This window comes from Brachionichthys hirsutus, chromosome 5, assembly GCF_040956055.1.
Source record: "Brachionichthys hirsutus isolate HB-005 chromosome 5, CSIRO-AGI_Bhir_v1, whole genome shotgun sequence".
Lineage (NCBI taxonomy): Eukaryota > Metazoa > Chordata > Actinopteri > Lophiiformes > Brachionichthyidae > Brachionichthys > Brachionichthys hirsutus.
This window is the reverse complement of record NC_090901.1, coordinates 5781291-5796973: the sequence shown is the minus strand read 5'-3', so window position 1 is coordinate 5796973 and position 15683 is coordinate 5781291.

The window sequence follows — 15683 nt, the reverse complement described above, 5'->3', positions numbered from 1 at the left end:
AAAGTAACAATTTGTTTATATTTTGTTTTTTCGAACCCAGAATTTGTGTTGCTTTTCATAAAACTGCAGGTAGGTATCATAATCCCAATTTTAAAAAAAGACAATAATCCATAAAATATTCCATAAAGACTGAGAGATATGCATTTGAAAAAAGGCCTGACTATCCTTGTTCTTCCTCCTCTTCCTCACTGCAGTCTGAGATTGAATGTCCTGCGCCTCATGGTCTGTGGACAAGAGAGTGAAAGTGACAAGAGGGGGACGTCAGCTGTCCCTTCAGGGACTTGATGTCCTTCTGGCTCAGCAGTGAGAAACAGTCAGCCAGCTCGAAACAAAAGCCCAAACTCATCCTGACAGACTGGGAGCTCAAGCCTGCTGACGGCCGCAGTCCCAGTTTGGTCAGGAGCCACGTTTACACGCAATACTGGAAAAAGATCGGAAATCTAAATGCATCCAGAAAATGTGAACATTATTCTCAACAGGTGTCGACGTTTGGCTGCGAGCCGCTGCCCGCTAGTCTGTGGTGAGTGGAATACGACTGCAGCAAAGCCATCAAGTGTCATTATAAATCACTCATAGGAGGTTTTTAGTGGCTCGCCTGCTGCAATGCATTTGCAGACGTGCTGGCAAACCTCAGAAGTCTGCCCTGTGATTGGGGAGAGAGAGAGAGATGATGGGCCTCTTGGTTAATGGGGAAAGCAAACGACAGAAGAAACGAGTGTTTTTCTAGCTCATCTGGCTTAGATTATGCACGCATGCATGCCGCTGTCACAGTGAGAGTGGAAAGGAGATAGAAGCATTAAGATATGAAGAGAGAGAGTGAGGAGGGAGGGGGGGGATAAAAAACAAAAATAGAGATAGACGCAAGAGAGAAGGCATTTAGCAGTTTGGGGATTTGGGATGAGTTCTGGCTCTGTCGCCCTGAGTGCTCGACCCCTTTAGATCAGCCTCATGCAACAATGGAGGCAGGAAAAAGCTCTTGGGTCGAGGCCCCGGATGAAAGCAGAGGGTCTGAGTGCAGGAAACGGAGCCAGACGCGACCGGCATGGCGTGTCCTCGCCTGTTAAATGGGAATGCAACGTTCACCCTCCTTACCTTCAGAGCACCCGGCCTTCATGTCCTCTGCTAATGTGCTCAACCTGGAACAGCTAAAGAACACATCGTTAGCGCCGCTACACACCGTACCTGCGGCCTTACAGCCTGTCAGTGCCCCAGCTTTGAATCAGCGGCCTCATCATTGGCCACCGGCCTACATTTGTCTTCATGTCCTGCAGCATGCAGAGTTTATGGGAGCCTCTCTGAATCTGTAAATCACACAAGGGCTTGCAGTGGCTCTTTTTAAGTGGTGTTTACCGTCTGCGTGTTTGTTGTCCCATGAATGTGTGTGTTTATTTGTGTGCGAGGTAATCCCGGCTCTGGCAGCGGGATATTATAGTGGAGGCGTTCGGCGCTGTCGGCCTGCTTCGGCTTGTTCTGCAGCCTTCGTGCAGACAGGCTCTCTGGGTCATGCCTAATTGACGGCTTGTATTAATAATAGTAAGTGGCGTGTGTGTGTGTGTTAACAGTAAGTATGCATGTGTGGCTGCCCTGGATTTTGCTGCATCACTGTCCCCAGGCACAGCTGGGACAACCGCACCCCAAAAAGCAACAACTCTCCACCCACCCTGGGGTTTGTGCTGTTTCGGGGGGGGGGGGGGGTCCAGTCTACATCTACGTCCTTGTCTATCTTAGCTCTGCATGGGGGCTTGTCACTCCCACTCCCACTCAGATAGGAGAGGGCCAAGATGAGGGGGTGGCAGTCTGAACAAGCAACGCCGTCTCCAAGGAGTCAAAGGTGCAGCTGAATCATGGCCAGTTTTTTCCAGTGGATTCTGGCTGTGAATATGAAGACGGCTTCACGTCCATCCACAGCTTCATCGGCAGCAGAGCAGACGACTAGCAGCTACGATGTAGTTTCCATGAAAGAAAGGCCATCGCGCTTAAAGCAGCGCCGTAACGCAGCGCCGTAACGCAGATTTAACAGGAACCAGGAGAGCCGCACGGATCATAAAAGCCCGCTCTATTACAGCTTGGGCGGTATTTTTATAGTTGTCGCCATTATTTCTATCAGTAGTAATAATACGGGGCTCACAGCAGCCATTCAGCCAGACTTAGAGGAGGACTGCAGCATTAGCATTATTTTAGCATCCAGTTATGAGCATTCATCACCAGCTTCTGGTTCTTGCCTCAGACCTGCTGCAGTTTTTCTGCAGAGCAAGAGATTACCTCGGCTATGGTGGCTACGTATTCCCAGTTAAAGTGGATTAGATGCTCTGGAATCTGCAGTGTCCCCTAATCATTTTACATCATTCAGAGTTTGGAGCTACATGGGACGCCAGAGTGCAATTCACAGATTTCATGCCCCCCCCCAAAAAAGAAATATCTGAACGCGGAAAGCCATCTAGAAATAAGCAAATTCTGAAAAACACGAGGAAGGAGTATTTATTTATTTATTTGTGTTCCCAAATATTGATTATTTCAAAATTCCCACAGCAGGAGGACAATAAAGCGGCTTGTTAAGACGATATTACTGACTTGGACCCGGACACACTTTGTGGAATGTAAATGTGATAGTTTAGATGAGCTCACGTCGGCTCTCCTCGACTGTCCACGTCTTTATATGGTCAAAGTATTCTGTCTCTCCTGCTGCTTGGGAACCATGTCTAGAAAAGGACTGAGATCATCTAATCATGTCCACATTTTGATATCTGCGCTGTTGCCTCATCACAAAGGAGGCATTGAAGTGTGTTGCACACACACACACACACACACATGCACGCGCACACGCACTCCTGCTGCAACACACATCCTTGCGATGTGAGACAAACCACAAATAAGCGCTAACTTAACAACGCTCACATGCACATCGGTTCTCGGTGAGAATCAGGCTGCTTTTGTTTGAACGTACAAACGGGGCCAAGTCTTGCCTCGCCTGCTGAACTCTGTTGTCATGGCGACAGAGATGGAGTGCATCTTCACCATTGTGCATCTACTCACACTGCCTCTTTACTATTAATGGACATAAATATTTATACGGCTTGGAAGATATTGTAATCGTGGGGGGGGGGGGGGTGCTGGTGGCCGTGGGGAGCAGAGACGTGAGCTGATGAAGTGGGTTGTGTGTGTCAGACGCTTGTGACTCTGCGCTCACGGCTGATTGCGTGAGTTCATCTCTCAGCAGCCTTAACGCTCACACGGTTACGCATCTTCATGCAATGTGAAAACAAGTTTTTTAACTAAATCCATCATCAGCAATCCTCTAAATGTGACCATGAACCTGATTCTGTAGCGTGTTTGTGCTATTGCATTCTTTGACTGATCAAGAATATGACGAGGAGATAGTCACCAAAAAAGATCTCCGGTAAATTTCAATGTTTTAAGTTGATATTTAAAAGAAGACGCTGACTCATCATTCCAGCGCTTCAGGGCCACGACAGCAGTCAGAAAACGACTGTCCTCCCTTCTCATCTCGGTTTGTAACACGGTGGGATTGTTGTCTGGATTCAGTCCAGCGACGTTGTGAACTGTGCAAATAATGTAGAATGGTGAAAGCTCGCACAAATACAGCTTTTCCTTCTCTTATCTTGTCATAAATGGCGCCCTCAGCTCCAAGGTCATCCCGCCGCTTCAGCGAGACGCTTGAGATCTATATTTTATTGGCTTCTGTGCCGCCTGAGTTTCACACTCTTCACCTCACTCCTCTCCAGCTTTGCTCTCATCCCCTTTCGTTTCTGGTCTTCATCTTCTCTTGAGTGTCGAGCAGTATTCCTGTCCAAAGTGCAGGATCGAGGCTCTTGGTTCAGCTTTATAGCAGATTAAATCACCGGCACAGGATGAGAAATCTGCAGAGGAAAGAAGCAAAATATTTCTTTGTGTTTCATTTGCATGCTTTTTTCAACTTCCCTTCAGGCCTTTCGGTTAACGAGACCCACCTCCCATGGCCGGATCTCCAGATCCAGAGCTTTTGAAGAGACAACAAATCCGTTTGTGCAGCGTCTTGTTGTAGGCAGCAGAAACAGAACCTCCTTTGTGGAGAACTGGATCCGTCTCCTCAGGTGTTGAAGATAGAACTAGGAAACACGGGATGAAACATAGAACAGGAGAGGATATTCTGGCAGAGACCTGTCCAGAGAGGCCGGCGCTGATCAGGTGAGATGTGTAACAGGTGTGTCTTGTTCAGTTCAACATAGCGACCCTCACAAATGGAATTTAATGTTTAAGGTGAGCGATGGGAGCAGATCTAGTCTTCCTGTTAAGATCAAACGGGAAACACCGAGGGAGGGGCCTCGTGTTTTTACGCTGTTCCCCGAGTCCAACTCTGATGTGAACGCTTCATGTGTCTGTCACTTTGTGAGCCGGAACACGCAGTCAGAGCAAATTGAACATTCATCCTGAGGGAAAATAAATCTCATTAAAGAATCAGATCCTTTTTTATTAAGAATGTGTGCACTTACATCTGACAGGGGCATCAATCCTCCCCGGATGGACTGAGCTTGGATTTATTATTTAAAGTTTATTTTTTTATATAACTCGACAGCCAGATTTTCCCGGTGAAACCTCCTGCTGAGTTTTCACATGAGGAAGACATTAAAAGACAACCTGAATCTCTCCTCTTTGCTTTCATCACTTCTTGCCGCGACGTCTTCCGTTTCATCCGATACGAAGCACGCATGTCGTTCAATCTTTGTTGCTTGATCTTGACGGAAGCCTTTGATAATATTTCACAGCTGCTGCTTCAGGGTCAAATGTCCGATTGGACTCGATGCCTTCCTCCTGTCTTGTCCTGTACAGAAATAATTACACCATTGTTCCTCCGTTTCTCATGATACACTGATGAAATCAATCAGCTGGATAATCTTTGTTTGGCTGGCCGCATTGGCAAATAACAAAAAACAAGAGATCCACTGGTAAATGAATGTGTCCACGTTGCTCGGACATGAAGAGGCTCATCTTTGCCCCACTGGACAAATAACAGTCCATTTCCCATCCATCACTTGACTCTCTCTGACAGACTTGCTGGCAAAACGATCCTTCCAGCCACAGTAGGTGACCAAGCCTATTCATTTTTGAATCCAACTTTCAGCCTGTGAGGAGTGAGCAGCTTTCCGTGCTGTGTTTACGTCCGTATCTGAGGCATCTGGCGAGTCGGGAGGAAAATCCTCCTTTGTTTGTATCCTCATAACTCCGTTCAGAGGATTGGACAGGTGTTTCCACAGAGCTCGCCTGTCCTCCTTATTGGTCACACGATGCACACACAGCAAGACATCCGGCTAGTCCCTGATGGTTGTCCTCAGGCCTGCTAGATCTCACATGGAGCAGACAGTAATGAGAAAAAGGATAGCTGTGTTCCATCAACAGCTGAGCCCTGCAGCTCCTGTCAGAATTAAATGCACATATATAGCTGCTGGTCATGCAGTTGCTAAGGAAGTGTTGGTATCCAAGCAAGAGTTGGCAGGGAAACCTCCTCAACGTTGATTCAGGAGATTGGATGCTGCTGGAGTTGATTTCAAGCTGCATTCATATTTCATTTTTGTGTACTCCTGTTCTGAATAGGAGGAGATAAATTTATCTGGGCATCTGTAAAAAGGATGAAAGTATGGCCGCTCCAAAATAAGCTCTGGGAATGTCATTATGTTGGACTTAAAGAAACAATGTTAGCTTAAACTGTGTTTAGTCTTCACATTAATTCTGGTGAGTGGGTCCTCAAATATGGGTCAAAGGTAGAAGAAATAGTGACTATTTTAGTGCTCTTTCTTCATTTCTTCGCGCTCCAGACGTCCAGAACTCTGCAGACATGCCGAGTACACTGTAAAACATTCCACAGGAATACTTAAAATCCTGTGACTGAGAGTTCACTAAACTCATCATGTTTAGATCCTAATTGATAATTGTTGATATGCATTTTTTAGGGATTGATGCATCAGAACTCAGAAGTCAATTAGAGTGATTAAAGCTTTGATAATTCAGAAAAAAGAAGCCCCCCCCCCCCCAAGGCTCTTATTTAGGACCGCTTCTGTTGTCATGCTCTTTAACGCTTCTTCTTTTAACTTATTAAATTAAAATAATATTTATAGCGGTATAATTAGTTGTTGTTTGGCATAATAGATCATTTTCTAATTACAGGGTCTTTCCTGATATTCTTGTGGCTCTTGTGGTTCTGTGCCGTAGCCTTCTATTTATTTGTGGTGCTCTTCTTGTGGGTGTTTATAGGAGGGGCCCCCTTGGACAAAGAGAATACATTATTGGGTTTTATTCTGATAGGAAAAATGTGACTACTTAGACTAGCTGTGTGTTTTAATAAATAGCATGGCTGATTATTTCAGTTCACATTAAACCAGCAATAACTTGGTTTTAAGGGTTTATTTCAGTCTCTCATGTCAAATACTAAGTTAACAAGTGCTATGGAGCAGTGGCGGCTGCTGGAAGATCATTGTTGGCCTACTTAATAACATTTGTACATTTATTTATACTTAATTCACACACACATTTTGAAACAATTTGAATACAGGACATGAAGTTCATGTTTGAAGTTCATACCTCAGTCTGCCTGAATCAAAGTATGGGTCATAACCTTTCAAGAAACTGTCATCAAACTTCCCTTGATTGAATAATTCTATCAAAATTCCATAATTAACTAATTCTAAGAAGTGCAAACTTTCCAGATTTGGAAAAACACTAAGCACTCTCCTCCACGGGATTATCAAGGATGGCCTGGGGAATTAGGAGAGACAGCGCTTTCTCTTGGGCTACTCTCGTGGGTCGGACGTGAGACCCGCTGCCTTGGCAAAAACAGCTTGGAAAACCTCTGACCTGTTTGCTTTGACAAAAGCAAGAAGAGACTCGGTTCTTCTCTCGCAACACAGAACATACATGGTTCAAAATGCTCCACTTCCATTACAAAACCTTCCAATGTGCCGTCATCCAGTGTCTTGCATGCAATGATGTTTTCAGAAGTCTGCAGGAAGGCCATCGTGGTTCTTTTACACAGTACTCACTACAGTGATCCCTCCTGCTTCGCTGCTTCAGCGAGCGTGGGTTTTCATTAATATTCAATATGAATGTCTATCACAGAGAATTTGCGAATTTGTAAAAAACATTATTATTTCTTGTAGAAAAATAATAATTTATATCTTAAAAATGAACTGCATAGCTCATCATCATCATTATCATCATCATCACATCCTCAAACAAGCTTTTCTGCTGTTTGTTAAGGGTTAGTATTCACTAATAAATTGTATTTCCTTTTTAATGCATTTAATGCATGCAAGGTTTCTTCTACTAGATATCTTTGATTTAAAATGTTTCAAAAGTGTATAAGAATATTAAAATAAACATTTATATAGAGTATAGTACTTTATAATAATTTTCAAAGGTTACAAAACAGGTTAAAATCTTTAAAATAGAGCTTATACCTAGAATCTTTTTTTTAAAATTTAGTTTCTTCTCAGAAATTCCCATTTCGCCGGTGGGTCTGGAATCTAACCTCCACAAAATAGAAGAGATCACTGTATTGAAAAATATTCCATCTCAGGTAAACTAATCCCCAAATGATATGGATAAGGAAAGAGATTCTGTCTGACAGACAAATGGCTCTTTCCCTGTGAATCCAATTTCCAGAGGAGGAGGAGGAGGAGGAGGGGGGGGGTGCAGTGGTGTCTTCCCTGGCCTACTTTCCTCCATTCACCAGCCAGGCCATCCTCCTGGGAACACTGGAGGTATAGAGAGGGCGTTCAGCCACGCTTGGCCTGGCACTTCAAAACAGCAAAGAAATGGCTGAACTCGATGGGGGGGGGGGTCCTCTCCTTCCACTCTCCGACCTCCGTGCCCTGTGTGTGTTCTTCCTCTGCTTGGCTGATCTCAGGCATGCAGATGTTTCTGCTGTGCATTCCTGAGAGTAGAGGTAGGTAGGCTGATGTATATCTCTTGGTTCTTCGCCCACTTTCACTCCCACTCTTGCTCCTCTGCTCTCGCTCCCTCTCCCACATCCTCAGGCTCCTATCGCCCACTGAGCCGCAGCAGGTAGACGTGCGTAATTATTAAGGTGGAGGAAAGCCTACAGGTGTTTTAAAGCAGGGGAAATCTTAAAACATAGAACACCTGCATTGAAAATATTTCTCAAATTTATCCCAGGATTTTGTTCTTTGTGTCTCTTCCTACGTATTTGTCCAATTACTCGTCCAAACAGTGTTGCTGGCTCGTTGCTAGGGTACAGCCAGGTAACGTGCCACACCGTTACCGCAGGAGTTGTTCAGTCGAAGATGTCGCCGAAGGAGGATGGTTCATCAGTGTATGCAGCTGAAGAGTGAAGCTGCCATCCTGATGGCACCTCCTTCACCTCAGCCCGCTCGCCTCCTTCAACTCGCCTCCCTGGCAGACGTAGACAGATCGCTAATCCAGACGGAGATGCAGGGATACGGATGATTCCAGGTTCGAGTACAGGGATTTTTGAATGGTGTCAAACATAAATTCTAGGAGAGAGGAATAGTTTCCACTAAAAAATGCAGTTTCTCTGAAAAGATCTATTTAGAGGAGAAGCTTTGCCTCCTGGGAAAATACATGCTGAAGGGGAATTCTGGAAATCCAAGACAATAAATTGGGAAATGAGGAACTGCCTTCCCGTTCGGAAGCAGTGTGACTGACTATGTTCTTGGTTCCTCCACAGGGAATCCTGGAGGTTGATCCTGAAGCCTCAGAGGGGGCCAGGAGCCATGAGGCGTGAGATGTGTGTGCCCCCCCCCCCCCCCGACACAATGAGGGTCCTGGTTCTGCTGCCAGGCCCGTCGCTTGTTAGCCAGCCAGAATCCTGTGCAGGAAGCAGACAGCGTGTCCGTCTCCGGACTCCAAGCCAATATTTATAAGAAGCTGAAAATAGAGACTGTGTCCAGCTGTATCCAGCTGTGTTTTAGGTGCAGTTGACAGTCATACTTTCTCGTGTTACTTTCCTCTAGCAGCCTCACACTTGAGCTACCTGGCTGTCAGCAGTAGCTGTCGTTTTAGCATCTGCTGCACTGACAGCGAATATTGATTCAGCCTGCAGTTTGGAATCTGGATGTTTTTAGTTGCTGTTCAGTCCATATTTTCTAATTCAACACGGAGAAGAGGCAGTTTCATCTCTGTGCACAAAGATCAGAATTACGAAACCACATCTCGACTTTTAATCTTGCATCCCGAAAAATATTTAGACAAAACTATTCAGCGTTACATTCTGGTCTAATGCAATATTAAATTACTCCTGTGCTGTTGTTGGGGGAATTCCTCAATACTCAGTACCGTGTGTGTGTGTGTGCGTGCGTGCACAACACGCTCTCTATTGAGCTTGTGAAGCATGTCCACCGCCTGCTTAATGAGATAGTGTGTGGTATGATGCTATGTGTGTGAAATTGAAGCATGGACTGTGGAAATTGAATTAAATGGCTCCGTGCGTGATAAGAATGAGCAGCGTCCTGTAAGATAGCGCCGTCCGCCTATCAGTGTGTGCTATGTGATTTAACACGGGAGGAGAATTTCCTGCCAGAAGCCGGAGTTGCAGGAGCAACAACTGGTCGACTGTGTACACCAAATCTTGCCAGAGACAGAAATGGCTTCCAAATTATTTTTTGCACATGTAATCAACATAGCGTGTCATCCAAATTCCTCAAGATTTCCTTTCTGCATGACTTCACTGCAAATATTCTAAATAAATAAATCGATCACATCAGAAGGTTTAGCGCACAGACGAGGCACGACCACGTATGTACAATATGCTTAGAGAACCTTAGACTATTTATTTTCTACATTTTGAATTAAACTATTCAGAGAAACATTTAATAACACTTGATGAGTACAAAACTACTTCTGAGATACTCTTTGAAGAGTTTGTCTCAATGGCCGTCACTGGAAAATGAAAAGCCACTGGGAACTGATTTTGAAGCCGCTGTGTGCAAGTGATCGCAACATTTGTTGATCAATCACTGATTAGCCCAGAAAAACAAAGAATGATCAAACTGAGCTGTGTCAGGGCCTGAAGGGGGGCGGGACGAGGGGGGGCATCTCTCCAACACCAACAATCCATGTGAGTGCTCAAAGGCGTAGAGGAGGGGGTTAGTCAGCGATTCAGCCTTTCTTTACTCTGAGTGCTCCAGAAATACCCAAGGAGCCACAAAGAAAATACTTCACAGCTGTTCCCTGTGCAGCTAAGCCATTCCTGTGATGCCCCACCTGCAGGAGGCCCCGTGTCTCAATCCGGCTCCTGACAGGCCATTGAATTCAACCTTTCCATAAGCCAGTCTTTCTTTAAACTTCACTTTCGGCCGCTGGTTGTCTTCATTCCTGACTTCAAAAAATGCTCTTAAAATTGCAGAATTCCTCAGGGCCAATAAGAAAGGGATCAGGAGAAACCACAAGGAGGCCGGGAGTTGGAGGTATCACGTATGTCACTGGGAATGTCAGTGTCACGACCTTAGAGGAGAATGCAAGAAAAAAAAAGATCGGTCTCTGGAGCTCTTATCTTGCGCTCCATCTGTAGTAGATTTTGTGGCACGAGGAGCAAGGAGGGATAGAAAACACTTCAGCCCCCCCTCCTCCGTCTCTCCGAACCCAGAACAAAGGCACTCTCCTTGTTCTCCGGCTGGGAAAGGAGCACGGCTTGAATAATTAACAGGAGACAAACAATAGCTATCAGCTGCCGATCTGAGAATTGTCACATAGCTCAGAGAAAGCAAATATTATTTCATGCTTGTAGGATGCTCTCTAGAATCACTCATTTGTTATATGGTGAAACTTTTTAATGATTTCCCCACAGGCGATAAGCGTCTTTGTTTTGTCTGTATGAACATAGTGGTAAACTTTTTACCTCCGCCAAGGAGGTTCTGTTTTTGACGACGTTTATCTTTTTGTTAGCAGGATTATGGAAAAGCTGCTGGATGGATCTTGATGGGAAAAAAACACTGGAGATAAGTCTTGGCCGAACTTAGATCCCATTAAATTTTGAGAACGATCCAGATACCTTCCTGGATACAAAAAATAACAAATAGATTTTCAAACAAAAATCGTAAAAAATGCGCATTCAATCCATTCACCAAAAATCACAGTCATAAACGGGTCCGATATGAACTATCATGATAAATGTATTTTGGTTCTGATCCAGAATGAGGTCAGGAAATATTTAATTTTAAGATTAAAACACATTTATGGATTCAGAAATCAGTTTAAAATACACATCAATTCTGATTCACTTTGACTTTTCATGGTTGGTGTATAAAGATACCAAGAACAATCTAGAACCTTTTGATGATGAACCAGATCACCATGTGGACGGTGGAGATCCAATTAGGAGGGGAACGAGCTGCTTGGGGGAGGTCTGCGCTCTCTGTGCTTTTCTGGCTCTTTATTTCTCTTAGGCCAGGTTTAGAACTGGATTTGACTTTGTTAGACCTTGGTTGTTCTCACACACTATCCACTAAGGATTGTGTTACGGGTGATTTATTTCAGGTGATGTTTTTTTTGGGCTCATGGATGTGGGTGAAGGTTCTCACTCATCCAGGTCAGGGTAGCTCCCTTTGGAATGAAGCCCAACGTCCTGTTCCCCTACAAATCAGCTGACTTTATTCAAGGCAGAGACATTTTTGAGTCATAACTGATATTTTTTTCCCCATGTACCGGGGAAATGCCTTTTTTAATTTTTTGTAAATTTGAACAAGATTACCCTGAACGGGGACAACATCAATAACTTTTAGTATTTAATCCCCCCCAGCATATTAAATTATTTTAATCCTAAAAGGCATTTATATGAGGGGAAACAGAAGAAGAGCCAAACTGGCGCGTCCTTCCGGATCTGTTTGTCTCACCTTTCCAGGTGATTCTCTGCTGTCGATGGTTTAAGATAAAACCGGTTAATAATAACATGACAGGAGACGAGGTGGAGGAGGGAACCCGGAGGCGTGCGCGTCGGAGGAGTCTCCGCCCTGCGCAGCAGAGCAGGCTGCTGGAGAAGCCGCTCCAAACTGTTGGCGCACCAGAGTCTCCTCCTCGCTGCGCGTCTCTGCTCATAACGCAGCGTGGATTCTATTCGCCGGAGCTCGCACTTCACGTCCGATCGGTGTTATTTTGCCTCCTCGCCTCTCGCGGTCTGTCTTCGTAACATTTCCCGCAGCGAGCCATTCTCATCCGGAGGCTCGGTTTGGACGCGGAGCTGCGCTCGGAGGTGAGAAACTGCCTCCGACTTGAGTGTGAATTGAACCTCGAGCCGTGTTTTCTCGCCTGTCCTCGTTGAACGCGGCTCGCTGATTTACGCGCGGCGCGTCTAACGAGCGGCGTCGTGCGCGTTGATTGATTTCAGCTCACTTTGTTCGCGCAAGTTATAAATTCCCCTCTTCGGATGAGCCTCGGGAAGCTTAAAGGGAACTTAAAAGCTCGCTCTGCGTGTTGAAGTCGTTCATGCGACGTCAACACACAAACAGGCGCAACCATTTAAATGTCTTCTGACTATCTGTGACCTGGATTATGCTGAATGCAGCCTTTCAGATGAGCTAATTGTGTGTTCTGGCGTGAGGAACTCGACACAGGGGTGAAATCAGGGGCAGCGTGTCTGTCCGTCTATCCATCCATCCACCGGAGCTGGCATCCTTCCCACGGAGGTGCAGAGGAGGAGGCTGTCTGCCAGGATGGATGTCTGTGCCGGAGCTCCCTTTGCTGTCGGGCTTGAGTCCCAATGTTTCCATTCATCTCAGGGGTGCATCATCCAAAAACCACCTTCATCCTTCTCCCCGTACCCCGTCTCTCTATGACGCGTTCAAGAACCGTGAAAAGGGAACGCTCACGGGCACGCTTTACGACCGAGTGGAAGCATGCGACTGGAATTCAGGGTCAAGTCAAAAGTTTGGACAGCGGCGGCTGAAGAAAGATTCAGAGAGTGAACTTTTGAGTGGCACAGATGTGTTTGTTTTAGTTACCTTAACAGCTGGAAATCTGGTTCTGATCACATTTTGCCTGAGGAGATTGCCACCAAGGGACCCATTAACGCGCACACACACACACACACACACACACACCAGCCCAGGTGTGTTTGCTGTGCTTGGATTTCCCACCTCTTGCTCTGGCTCTCCGTCGCCCTGAGGCTGGCCCAGAGTGTCGGCGTGGAGGAGCGAGGAATCCTTCCTCTCCTCGGCCGCCGGGACAGACTGACAAACCGTCTCCTGTCACGCGTATCGAGCCGGCTGCGTCACGTTAACGTGTCTCTGTGTCTTTGTCGGTTGTTGCTCCTCCTCTCAAAAAGTCCAGCGATGGAGAGAAACTGGAAGCGGAGGCGCATTTGTTTGCCATGTTGGGACAACAACATTCGTATTGGACGTTTCTGAGGCCGACGCCGATGACTAAAGGAAGCCTGAAGCCTTTCTTTGTTTCATAGGAGTATTGCAGGGGGGGGGGGGGGGGTCTTGCTCAGACACAAAAGTGATGTCTGCAAGATAAATACGAATGAAAATAACAGGGTTTGTAACCTTCCAGCGTTTTACAAGGGAAGAAAGGTTAGCGGCGCTCCTCTGAGCCGGGCTGCTATTTTCCGCCTACGGACACAGACCTGGTGCGAGACTTGCACACTGGTTATCAGCTCGCTCGCTCTAATAGAGCCTCTGATAATGTGTTGCTCTATTAATCACACGTTCGCACTGCCAGAGATGAAAGAAAAGGCAAACACAAACAGAAAGGAGAGGTGGGGGGAAACCGATAGCGTGGCGACTTCACTGCCACCCAGTCTCCGTCGGAAACGGCGAGATGGGGATTGCGGCGTCTCCTGCTGAGAGGGTCGAGGTGACTGACTCCGCCTCTCATTAAAGCCTTGAAACGAATCGTTCTACAGCTCCACCTGGTTAAGGCGCCCCTGATTTCCGTCTTTCCCTTCCTCTATCTGTCTCCCTCCTGTATTGTCTCATCTGTTATTCTTCCTTCCTCTTGCCCCCCCATCCTTTCTCATCGTCCCTGCTTCATCCGGCCTGCAGAGCTCATCCGTATCGATGGGCTCAGAGCAGCAAGACGGAGAGGAAGCGAGGCAGCGCCGTCACTCCACACTTGCTCCCCCCCCCACGTATCAGCGGCGCTACAGCAGCAGTGGCCCGGAGAGAGCCTGGAACTAAATGGAGTATCTGTTGGCTCAAGGAGTAAATTGACTTTTTTCGATTGCTGGAGGATCCTTCATTTAATGTGCGCAGCGCCGAGGCCTCGGTCGGTAATGGCTTCGGCATCTTTGTGGTCAAGGAGACGGGAGAAAATGAATTTTGCTTTACAGCTGGCAGAAATAATTTGCTCTTATGAGGTGCTGTATGTTGTTCAGGGGGGTGGAGTTAGTGAAAGTAAATGTAAAATCTGTTCTTCTGATATTTTTATGTACAGAATAGAAAATAAATACAGGCTAGAGGAGAAACTACTGCTTAATGCAGTACTATTCACACGTGTATACATCCAATGGCGATTGCGTGTCTTCCTACCGGCCAGGAAGTGAATGACCTAATCCTGGTGCAGCTGGCAGCTCTGAGGGTCACCGAGAGCAGGAAGCTGGGGGGGGCTCTCTACTGACGCTTCCTTTTTATCAAGAGGAAGCAGGCCGGCTGTTTGTGCTCAACCCAAGAATTATTTTTGCTTATCTTGCTTTTGCTCTAGTTCCCTCCAATAATGGGAGCGTCGAGCAGGTAATGAGGTAAAAGGTTTGTGTTTGACAGCCTGGGTTCTGCAGATAGCAGGCTTCCCAATCGGCCCTCGGCTTGGTGGGTGCGTCGTTGGTGCCAGTAGTCTCAGCGGCGGCTCGGGATGTTCAAATGTCATCAGTCTATAGAGATACCACCCCTCCCATCCGTCTTTCCTCTGGCGTAATGTTTTTCAGAACTAATAAACTGTCCATTAAAGAGGCGAGGACACGCTGGTCCTTACCGCACCTTACCTAGAGCCGAGGCACTCCGTAAATCCCCTTTCCCCGGAAGCTTTCTCCATCACCTTTTTGCTCTTTTTATCCCCCAGATGTAGAAGCTTAGAGAGGGGCTCAGACTGGCCCGGGGGGGGGGGGGGGGGACTGGCACTGATAGGTATGTGACACAGGACCAACGTGTGGGGGGATTACCTGTCTGGCTTTAAAGAGACTGGAGCTCAACCGTGATCCACCCAATGCTCAAGTTTAAGCACACTTGGTGCACAGCTTCATGTGTGCTGATTGAGACGAGGCGTGCGTTTGTCAGAGAAAGAACCAGTCCTTGACTAAGTTCACACAATGGTGCTGGGTTGACTCTCATTGGTTCCAGCGTTGGCACCGTGTGGGCAGGATGGATCCGGGGGCGGGTCAAGTAGCAGTAGCATTTTGTTCAATCTGTCTTAAGGTCATTTTCCCATCAACAACTCTTCTTGCAGTTTGTTAGGGTTGGGGGGGGGGGGGGGGGGGTTGTCTTATTTTCCCCTCTAACCTTTAAACCTTAGAATTGATTATAATTGAATTGTTTTTGTGTTTTAGACGGTTGGCCAAACAAAGTGTGTAATTTGAAGATGTCTTTTTTTTTTAACATTTCTGGAACAGTAATCCGGTGACGGAGCAATAATGAAGCTTCTGCAATCCTCTGATCTCAGACGACTCATAAAACCCTTTTCTGGGTCGACTTTCTTTGATGCACGTTTACAGAAGTATTTACATT